This window comes from Diadema antillarum, unplaced genomic scaffold (genome assembly GCF_040938485.1).
Source record: "Diadema antillarum isolate AM-2024a unplaced genomic scaffold, OU_Dant_1.0 seq00001774_RagTag, whole genome shotgun sequence".
Lineage (NCBI taxonomy): Eukaryota > Metazoa > Echinodermata > Echinoidea > Diadematoida > Diadematidae > Diadema > Diadema antillarum.
In genome coordinates, this window is record NW_027272455.1 from 632,980 (window position 1) to 644,798 (window position 11,819).

Here is an 11,819-nt window from a genome sequence, read left to right on the forward strand (position 1 = left end):
GCACTGTTGCGCAAGAGTTGAGAGTGGAGTAGCACTTGTTCCGTCAGAGTCCAAAGAGATTGCAAGCAACCTTGACTGTACAATGCTTGAGGAGAGTGATAAGCGAAGATGGGTTACTCGCAGAACGTGTGTTCAGTGCAATGGGTCTTGTTCTGTTTGTTTGGCAGAATGGTATGTGGCAGTGGTAAGGTGTGCTGAGTTGAACCAACACTGTTCAAAAACAACTAACAAAATATGTAATTTTGAAGAAAAAAAACAGCAACAATATTCCAGCCAACCAATTACCTGTTGTATGGGTGAATCTTGGATTGTGTTATCTGACTTACTCATGACATTCTGTTTGCAGTATCTAGTCTCTTCATGCCTGACACATACCTCATTGACTGGGGAGTTGTTTACGGCTGTCATACACTGACAGTAGACTGCAGAGGGCGGCAGACAGCTTCAATGTGGGTTTGTCCCCCATAATGCTAGCTGCTTCCTGACACAAGGATTGTAATACACAATCAGTCTGTCAATGGCATTTCCTTGCTATCAAGTGTAATCTGTGAAACTGAATCAGATTTTATGCATTTTTATGAATAATAATCATGTTTACAAATCGACAGTTTTGCCATTTGAAGTACTCTCTTCATGGAAATGTGGATTCACATATCATTACTGGTAATTCCATTGTGAACTTGATTATGACAGAAACCTCCCTTAAGTTTGTCTTTTTGGGATATGGAATTCTATTTGCAATGCAAACTTTCTTTACCTGCCTCAAAGAATGAATTGCAACTTTGACCAATGTTAGCCCAGCAGAAATATTGCATCCAAGGTGTAATTGAATAGAGTAATTCTGGTGTATTTACAAGTGATCACAAATTTATTGCTACATGTCATGTGGAAGATGCATTTTTACAAATTCCGACATGAAATGATTAGTGGGACATTTTTGTATTTCATCGCATTAAGTATTAATTACATTAAACTGAAAAGTTAAGTGATTTTGTAAACTCCAAATGAACAAAGCTCATGAGATAGTTGTAATCTATAGAACCTAGCCCTCATAAATTCATGTCCATTATGACAGTCAGTTTGATCAGACAGGCAGGATAGCTTGCTCATTAATGGTCTATTTCTTTATTTGTGATAAGATGAGTGGCTCTAGTGCATCTGATGCATGTCAAATCAAGAGAGTACCAAAGTGATGATGTCACAGTCTTCTGTTATAGCTAAGTGCTGGTTCCAAATGTGATATCCTCACACAAGGCTTCAGGCAGTGGGTTGGAACTGGATACAAGCATGGTTAGCAACCGTTGTGTTCACAGATAAATTGGGCTGCGTGATGTTACTTAGAACCAGTTTCCATGGCGCTGAATGACGATGATGTCACAGTTCAGTACTCTATTGTCTGTCTGTCCTTGAATTCACTAACGTGGCTGAACTCCAGAAGCTACAATGATGTATCCCTGAGTAGGGGCTATGCATATGCTTCTCTGGCAAGTGATAGCGGAGGTACTCCAATGTCTGTTCTCACAGGTCGAAAGATGCACTCCTCTCCGACCAAAAAAAAAAAACAAAACCCAAAATAAAATGGAACAAAAATGAATGAAGTTGAGAACAATTGCATTATGAAAACAATTTCTAGAACATGCCAGATAACTGATGGATGAAATGGGCAAGTTTTTTTTCTTTTTACAAAATACAGATATGTTTCCATGTAGTCCTGATTTTCATAATGAGCATTGGAATGAAATGTTTCTAGATACACAAAAAAGAAAAAAAGAAATAAAATGGGTGTCACATCAGAGTTTGGTCTTTAGTGTATTGGCCAATCAAAGAAGGGGGGGGGGGGGGAAGCCCTTAAAAATCCCCCAAATTTCATAGTTTGAGTATCCACATGTGATGCAATGTGTGCATTTATTTGTGATCCCTTGCTCTGAGCTAGACCAGCACAGAACCCAATCCCTCAGCATGCATCTACATAATTATATGCTCCTTCCCACAGAAGCATGCATATTCACATATCAGATATCCTTTAAAAAATAAGATTAAAAGAAAGAAATCAATGTGACCTCTTATGTCATTTTCCAAATGCAATTATCAGTGTATGGTACAAAAGAATAAAAAATGTGGAAGAAGCAAGTACTGAGGTTTGCTGATAATTTCACTTTCTTTAACAAGAGCTTATGAATTGTGTCAGACTGAAACATACAAAGAATTATTTTCTATGCTTTTTAATTATGAATAGAAAGCATTGCTGTTTCAAATTTTTTGTACCATTTTGTATTAGAAGATGGTATTGCTAGGTAATCTTTAACAATTGTGGAACGTCTTTGCCTTGGAGGAATATTGTTATTGATGCAATGATGTTTTTCTCTACAAGGCAGTATGATATAGTATTCTGTATAAAATTGTGTAATTATTTGTAAATCATGTAAATATGTGCAAAGAAATACTCCCTTTTTGTTTTCATGAAAAGTGATATGTATCGTAGGGGTCAGTTTCTGATTGCTTTTGTATTGTACAGTGTACAGATTTCAATCTAAGAGTTCAGAAGAAAAAAAAATCATTCCTTGTTTAAATGTGTTGGTTTATGTGCGTTGTGTTGTGAGATTGTTTTTTTTTTTTGTCATCATGTTAATTTAAAGGAGAGGATTTAGTCGTGAATAGAATAGACAACGGACATACTGGTTGATTGTGCGTCTGCAGGTCTGCGTATAAAGTGTGTGTTTGTAAGCATGTTGACAATCACACTCATGTGGTGATCATTTGTCATTGTGCTAGGATGGCTGCAGGGAAACTTTGTACAGTGTAGAAACAAACAGTGCACAGCTCTTCAATTGTCATGCTCATTTCTCACTGGAGATAACATTTGTTTGTTGGTTTTATTTTAGTACAATTATGTGCTAACTTATATCCTAGTCATTTATCCTACTCTTGTTCCATCTGTCATATTGTGATATTGCTGTGCACTATTTGTTGAACCTAAAAGAAAAAGAGAAAAAAAAAAAACAAAACAAAACAAAAGGAAAGAGGCAAGAAAATGGATGTATAGATCCTGGATCACGTTGACTTTGACTTCACAGCAGTACAACCATGTATTGAAGTACCGGTATGTCTGTATATTGTGCTGTAGGTCAAATTTACACATGAAACTCACTCCTCTGCATGGTACTTTGTTCAGAGCTTATCCAAAGCCTGTTGACCATGGCAATACAATTCATCAGATATGACTTATTTGTTAGTTCGATATTTTTGTAGGGATCTGTACATCCAACCATTGACAGCAAGACCATCCATTTCCCATAAATATGTTGTCGTTCCTTTTCTCATTTGTTTTCTTTTACATAGCTTCTAAGACAACACAACACCTTGATAGCTCAGTGATCTACGTCGCATTAATTACATACCTGCTTGCAGTAGAAAAGTGAATCATTAAAACAATTTGGAATGTGGTGATTGAAATTCATGCAAATTTGCTGTTTTTTTGTTTTGTTTCATGTTTTTTTTTAACCACAATTGTCCAGATGAAAACGTAGGCCTTATCATTTCTAGGAGACTTAAGAAAAGAAATTAAATCAGAAGATTTTGGAAAAGACTGATGAAAATTGGCATGTTTCACCTGTCATGCTGATGTTGAAGTCTGTAAAAACATTCTTCCTCAAGTAATTCTATGTCTTATTAATTTCTGTGATTTTTTTTTTTAATATATATATACATGTCGGAAAAGCTGTGTCAACTCAAATTTACCATTGCAAGAGTCAGGATTCCTATCTTGCCCCTCACCCCGACTTGATGGTGCACACCTTAAAGAGCTAACCGTGAGCCAATTAACCTTAAATGAAATCAATTGATTGTGATAGGTGTTGGTATGTGGGACGATGTTGTGTATCCTCATGGTGACATTTCCTGCCAAATAGTTCAATCTATTTTCAGCTTGGTTCTCCCACTTCCAATTAACAAATGTCCTGGAACATCTAAAATTGAGACCATCCCTGAGCTACACGAGTGCATCCTTTGGTGGAATATAAAGTTCTTGCATAAAAAACTTGAATTTAGTCTGATTGAAGTTAAAGCTGAGCGGTTACATTTATTCTAGATGACAAGCCATTTGAATATTAGAATACCTTTATTGTCTGTTTATTTTATTTCAGCAAGAAGAAGAAAGGGAAAATTTGTTTTTAATATTGCTGTCATGATAAATGGCATGCATCTCCAATTCATTTCATTATAATTTTGCTTGTTACAATGGAAAAAAAGAAGAAGAGAAAAAGTATGTAGGAATTTATGCTCAAGAGTTGATTTTCTTTCAGCCTTTTTCACATTTTTTTTTTGATTTGTTTGTTGGTTTTTTACTTGAAAGTGAAAAACATGATATAATTTTTTAGAAATATCTTGCCTTTCAAAAACACAAAACAAACCCTCAGTAACTGTCAGTAACAACTGCCACATTATGACAAATTTGCTCTCAGCCAATCAGATGCAAGGATTTCAGTTGCTGATAACAACTATCGTAACTTGTTATTGATAACAAGTTTTATGAAACGGGGGCCCAGGTCGCCACCTATTCTCCATGCCAGTGAGATACCCACTTAAAGTCCTGAGAAATGGTTATGGTTTAGTGCATTCAAATCCCTCCAGTGTCTAGTGAAGTTTGCTGAAATAGGGAGCACTCCCCTGTGTGTCGAGTATTTCAAAAAAAATGCTAAGGATATTTGTGGATTGTCAAATCTGTCACAATGCTGACCTTACAGTTCCTGTCTGTCAAAATAACATATTATATGTAAGCACTCATCGAGGGCAGCAGATAGTTTCCTTCCTTACTTTACAGCTTTAGATTCATCATTGTCTCATTTACATAAAGTCTATTGCTGCCGAATATGCAGAATCGAGCAGTGTGAGGGTGTTTGCCTGATTGCTTCTCCCACATTGTATGCATATTTCTAGCACAAAGGATTCTTTGAACAACTGTGTGGATTGTGTCACCTTCCCCCTCCCTTGATGGATATTATAGTTTTAAGAAATGCAAGATATATTGGACCAATCAAAATTTCAGTTGGGGATTGTGTGTGTTCACCTGTTTTTCTGTTAACATTAAAATGCAGGACTGGATTGGGTTTGTGCTTATTCAGTTGTGGTTCCTGCTGTGCACTTGCATTATTATGTTCATTGGCCACAAAGAAATTTGCATGTATTTTGCAAGTTCTGTGTAATGGGGGAGCGGAGTGTATACTCTGTGCATACATAGTTTGTTACTCTTGCATTATTTTCTGGTATGAAACAAAATTAGTAATAGAACAACAGATTATCAGTAACATACAATGAAATTGGGGACAGAGTGATCATGTCTGATTTCTCAAGTTTTGCAAGGATTTTTCTGCAGACATTTCACAGCAGTGACAATATGAGACTTTTTGAAGGCTCTTGCATGTTCTCGTTACTACCTTATATCTCCTCAAAGTTTGAAAGCCATTCACCTTCTCAGTGAAATGATCACTTGACTTGAGGCTAATGCAGGCATAAAAGCATAAAAAGTTCATTATTCTTAGATGAGACAGGAGAAAAATAAAGGATTTAAGCTTTTTGTTTGTTTGTTGTTTTTTTAAGGGATTTTTAAAAGTGGTAATGCTAATTTCCACTGCAAAGAGCCGGAGATGACAGCTGTTGACAATGTTGATTTCCTGCATAATGGAACACATGACCAATTTAATATAAAGATAGTTTGCCACGATATTTGCAGGAAAATATCTCAAATTGGTTCATTGATCAACTGATAATGCAAATGTGGTAAAGGTACTCACAAACACGCACACATGCACACACACACACACTACACATGTGATGGTACTCTGTACTAGCTTGTTATGTGTTATGGACACATGTCCATCTTTTATTTTGTCTCCTACTGTAGCAGACTTACAAATGATTTTTCTTGTGTCATCTGGCGATATAAGATGTCTTTGATTGTGAATGAAGTCTACAGCTTGCAATAATTTTCCAGTAATAATGGATGGAAATTCTTTGAATTATTTTCTTTTCAAATTAAGAAGTGAGGTCCTCCACTGATACATGTGTCTGTGGGAACCAAAGGTCGGTATGGCTATGCAAAATCTTCTGAGTTCATTTTTTTTTTCTCTTTTTTGTGCTGAATCTCAACTATAAGTGGGGGAGTGGCATTCCCCATAAAGGATAGGGGTACCTACTCCTTATAAAATGACACTGAATAATTAAGAATAAAGTAATGTGTTTGTGTTTGTTAGGGACTCTTAACACGCATTAGTGTGATAAAAACATCTCAACCCAAATAGTTCTTAGCAATTTTCCCATTATTTCTCATGTCCATGATATTTTTCCTTTTTTCTCTCTTTCTTGTACTCTCACTTTAGCTCACTTTTTGTTGTTGTTGTTGCAAACAAAAGATTTGCAGTATATGTGTTTTGTGTAATTGTCCATATTTAGTCTCCTTTGTTTGATACTCTTTTATTTATCATCAATTGCCAGGAATATTTGTATATCGGGAAGCATTTGATTTGCTGTCACTGAAGGCTCTTGCATTGTCATTCAGAATTATTTATTTACTTACTGCTAGTTTGTTTGTGTACAGTATATGTATGTAAAATAAAAGGGATGAAAACAAACGTATCGATGGAACATCAAGTGTTGTGTTTCCTCTTTTTTTTTCCTATTGAGTCTTCATGGTGAGACAAGTAGAAACAAATTTACATATATATATATATATATATATATATATATATATGAGATTAAAACCTAAAATGGCGTTTTAATGCCATGTTAGGTTTTAATCTCATATATTTATATATATATATATATATATATATATATATATATATGGGCAAATGAAGAGACAGTTGTTACTACACCTGTTTTTGGATGTCTTATCATGTAATATTGGTGCATATCGTTAGTTCAGTTTATTTGTCATAATCGTATATGACTGTTTTAAAAGCAGAGTGTATGACCCTCACAGAAACACATTTATGAAATAGTGTATTCTTATTGCAAAAGTTCTTCATTGACTTATTATGGAACAAAATAGTTGTTGAGATCATAGAACATAATCATTAATGCTGCATACACTCAAGTTTATTCCTTTTTCATTGAATATCAGCAGTTTAATTTCATTTTCATATTTCTCATATGAAGATACATCAAAATAAAAAATACAAAGGAGGATGATATGCCTGGACAAACTGGTGAATGACACTGAATGCTGGGGTTATGAAAGGAATATAAAGAAACATGGGGGTCTACATGACTGTATGAAAGCAGACAATCCATTCAAAATTTATGAATTTTTAAAGGTTTTGTGCAGTTACTGCTGGATGAGAAGACTACTACAGTTTATGATGTATCAAATAGAACAATAAATGGAAATACACAAAGAATTAGATATAAAGTACACACTCCCTCCAGTTATTACTGACTGATGGTAAGTGTAACATTATTCCCCCGCCTTCTGAAAGAGATAAGTCAAGTGCTCTTTTATTATGCGAGAAAGGGAAAATATGTTGAATTTTCTTTATATTTTCTTTATATAATTTTACACATATGACATCACAAGCTATAGCAGCCTTCTCATCCAGTGATGGTGACACTCAAAACTTAAAAAAAAAAATCATACCTTTTGAAGGATTGTCTGATTTTCCTCAAACTTTCACAGATGTTTTCTACCAATATTGTTGCATTCTCTCACTACACATGTATTTGGAGAGGAACTTGTACTTTTAGGCACTGCAAACAGTATCAGAGTTACATCTTACATAATTAAGATTGCTCTAAAATCCTCAAATAATGATGCAATTTAAAAACATTTATTCCTTTGTAGTACTGATATCATTCAAATATATTGCTTTTACATTATTTCTTTTGAAATATATCAAATGGTAGTAGGCATTCATATAATATATATATATATATATATATATATATATATATATATATATATATATATATATATATATATATATATATATATTTTATATATATATATATATATTTGTATGCATCACAGCATATATGTATGTATTATGTATGTATATATTATGTGATAAAAATTAATGCCATTTTAGGTTTTATCACATATATACATACATAATACATACATACATGCATACCAATCATTAAAAACCTTATTATTATGAAGTTAACAATATAATCATTGCTATGGTGAAAAACAACATTTTGTTCTCGCAGATGGCACTCTGAAAGTACGACACTGAAACAAAAGCAAAACAAAACAAAACAAAAAACAAGCATAAAGGCTTTTTATGCATGATGGAATTGGAGTTAATTTTCACAACCTTTTCTTACATGATTGTCTTTCAAAGGGTACCGTTCAAAGTGAAATCAAGGCCAGTTTTTGGAGTAAAAATTATAAACGAAGTGAGATGAAAAGAAAAACCAACTTCTTAATTTATATTTCAGCTCAAAAATCCTAAAGCAAAGGGAATGAAACATGTTTTCTCACTTGCATATTACGTTGGTATTATCAATTTATATGTATTTTCTGTTGGAGAGACATTATGGGGTTTCTTCCATGAGAAATAATGTCCGTTAATCAGGAAAGGCAACAAAACCATATAGTATTGGGTGATACGAGCACATTTTCTGCATGTTGCACTGGGGGATGTATGAAGATTTTCATATGAGTTTCCAAAGGAAGGTGCTTATAAGGAATGCCTCTTCCCAAAAGATGGAGATATTTTATTTCTTTTTTTTTTACACAATTGAATTCATAAAAGGGAAAAAAGTCCAGTAACACCAATTAGTCGGCCCCAAAATCACGGATGACTGCGCGGAACTCTTATTCAGAGCCTGATCGCTATTGATCTACCCTAACTCTACCTGTAAGGAGTGAAACACGTCATATGACTAATTTGCATAAATACAGGGCGTGACAAGTCAGATAGAAACGGTGATGGTAAGCCAAAATCACACTAGCAACGGTATCATCACTTGCATACCCCTCACCACGCACACAACACACATACCACGCTCATCAGCGATAGCCCCATTATACGTATACCCTCATGCATGATGCATGAATGTTTGGTTGTTTTCTTGCTGACTCAGCCAATTATGGTGTGTCTTCTAAACGCGAGTTTGTGTGAAGAGGCACTTGGCTCACGGCCAAAACAATGTTGCTACGCAAGGGAACTATTTGATTACAAGTTCGGTTCGATCTGCACACTTCGACTAACCCCTTCTTGGACATTTCTGAGCTGATGAGAGGTGGACTCCATATTCTAGGTCCGAATCTCGTATCGGTTTGTGCTCATTCCCAGCTGATAACAAAAGTCTATTGTAAGAAGGATAAGTTATGAAGATAACTATCAATAATCGTGATTTCCCCCTTAAAGTCCACCGTTTCACCGTTCTTGTATATTCCATCACATTTGGGCTAAGATCAACCTCTTACATGCCCGAGGACAAAGTACAAATGAGATGATCCAAAATTGCGTTATCATGAAGATGATTATGAATAGAAGGTCAATGACCTCTAGCGAGGGCTGAAGCTCGTCGATGACGACAACCATATCGGTTGAATCCGTCGGGTATCAAAGAGATGCTCAACAAATTCGAGTAATACGTGTATACTTTATATGACTTATCATCAACAGTTGGAATGAACGTATTATTTACGGTGTGCAACTTGTTTGTTTGTTTATTTTTCAGTTGGTTAGCAAGTGATTCTGGAATGTATAAGTATCCATCTCACTGAGAGCGTCGATAACGTCATTTCTTGTGGATATATGATAGCTATAGATCATAAATACTGAATGTGTCAAGTCGAGTTTTTCTCTGCTCGAGGTACAGCATGTATACTTTATATTCTGTCCACCTCTATCTTGTTAATAAATCGTATAGCTTGACTCGTACACAGGGTGGTTGACTTTGAATGTTTTGTCTAGTTGACTTTTAATATTATTAAGAAAAGTATGCGCGGCTGTTTCAAATTCTGACGTTTGATATAGAAGGTTTCCATACTGAAACTTTGTTCAAAGTGATTAAAAAAATCATCTCGTAAATCGAGAACCTGGAACTAATACCTGCCGCTGAGAAACGAACATGTTCCACCGAGGGATGAGAATATATACCCGACGTGATTTACCAGATCAAGGGTTAGTCACCATGCACGTGCATAAAATGCGTCCCTGTCGAAACAACTGATCAAGTTTGGCGGGCAAATCGGCAACAGTGAGCTCGAGGATTTTGCATTTTTGCTTGAGATTTAATGTATAAAATTCTGAATTCTGCGCAGAAGATAGATTCACATAACTTGACGACAATTAATAATCTTGCTAGTAATTGAGAGACACGTCACACTGAGTTAAAAAAAGTGAATCAAACTATAACTGGATGACGCAAGCGAGGTTGAAAGAGCTCGATTAAAAGAGAGGTCGGGTTCTCTGCATGCGTTGTTTTGTGAAAGACCTTCTGTTCCTGTGAAAATGAACTATTGAAACAAAAGGTATTGTATATACCACATGTCTAACGGTTATATGATTTATTTTTTAGCATTCTTACCAAATAATGAGCATACTTTTAATGAAGAAAGACGAAACTGCAAACAGACACACGCACCAAAATATATCTACGCTCATGCGCGTTGACGAGACGTGTGAGAAAAACGATTCAGCACCATTCTATCTAACTGCCAAAAGTGAGGTATTATAGAATACTGAATCGTCGAACCAGATGTGACATATCACATAACTATGAGAGAAAGGCTACATCATTATTTTGTAATTGCAAGTCCACGGAATGTGGACTAAGTTTAGTCGCCTTTAAAGCCGATGGACGAAAATAGACTTTGCGTTCACTTTAAATAAGAAACATCAGAAATCAGAGTAATTTCTAAGCTAGATGTTTAGCCTTTATCATCACTCGGTCTTGCATCGCAGAATTATGATTCTACGTAATTACATCATAGAGGCATCTAAATATGACTATAACATCGTGGTTTAGAAAATAGATTTTTGGTGCTCTTAGACAATCGTCCACTGCCAATGTGGAGAGAGTCCAATAAGTTAAAAGAAGAAGAAGAAAACGAATTAATTGGAAGCAAGTGAATATATATGTTTCGTTTTTTCTTCATATGCTTCATTACTTATCAGATTCTTAAAGTAAGAGAAGTAATCGCACTATATTCCCTGTGCTTTACAAGTGATGCGCTCAAATTAACCCGTCTTCCTTCACTATACGGAAGACGAAAATCTGATGTGTTTGACATTCATCACCACCGGCTATAATCAATCGGTGTCTAGAACCTATATTGCTCTGAAGTAACGAAGAAAAAAGGTGAGTGAAAAGGGAAGAGTACCAACTCCCTTGATTATCAACACTGAAGAAATAGTAAGTTTTGTTTTTCTCCTCGTAGCAGTAGGCCTATAAATTTAATTCCTCGTGCTGACTGATTTTGTACTATCACTACTTGCTACCCCAAATGAACAGATCAATCAAGAACATAAAAAAGAACCAAGAGAAAATATTGACTTGATGTAAAACCTCCAAAGAAAAAAAAGTAACATAACACTTCTGAAGGGAGTAACAACTTCATGAGTTGAAAAAACAAATGTATATCTTGTACTCCAGTGCAAAAGTGCGAAAACTTGTAGCGCAACACGGGTAACGAAATGAACACACGCATGATGTAATAGACCCGTCTCACGTCACAGAACAACTCACATTGGGGCGTTATTGTATGATATGATAACATATACCTCATCTTTGCAAACATAATTGGATATTATAGGCAATTATATCAATACAAAATAAAAGGATACATCTACTAGCCCCTTCTGGCTATG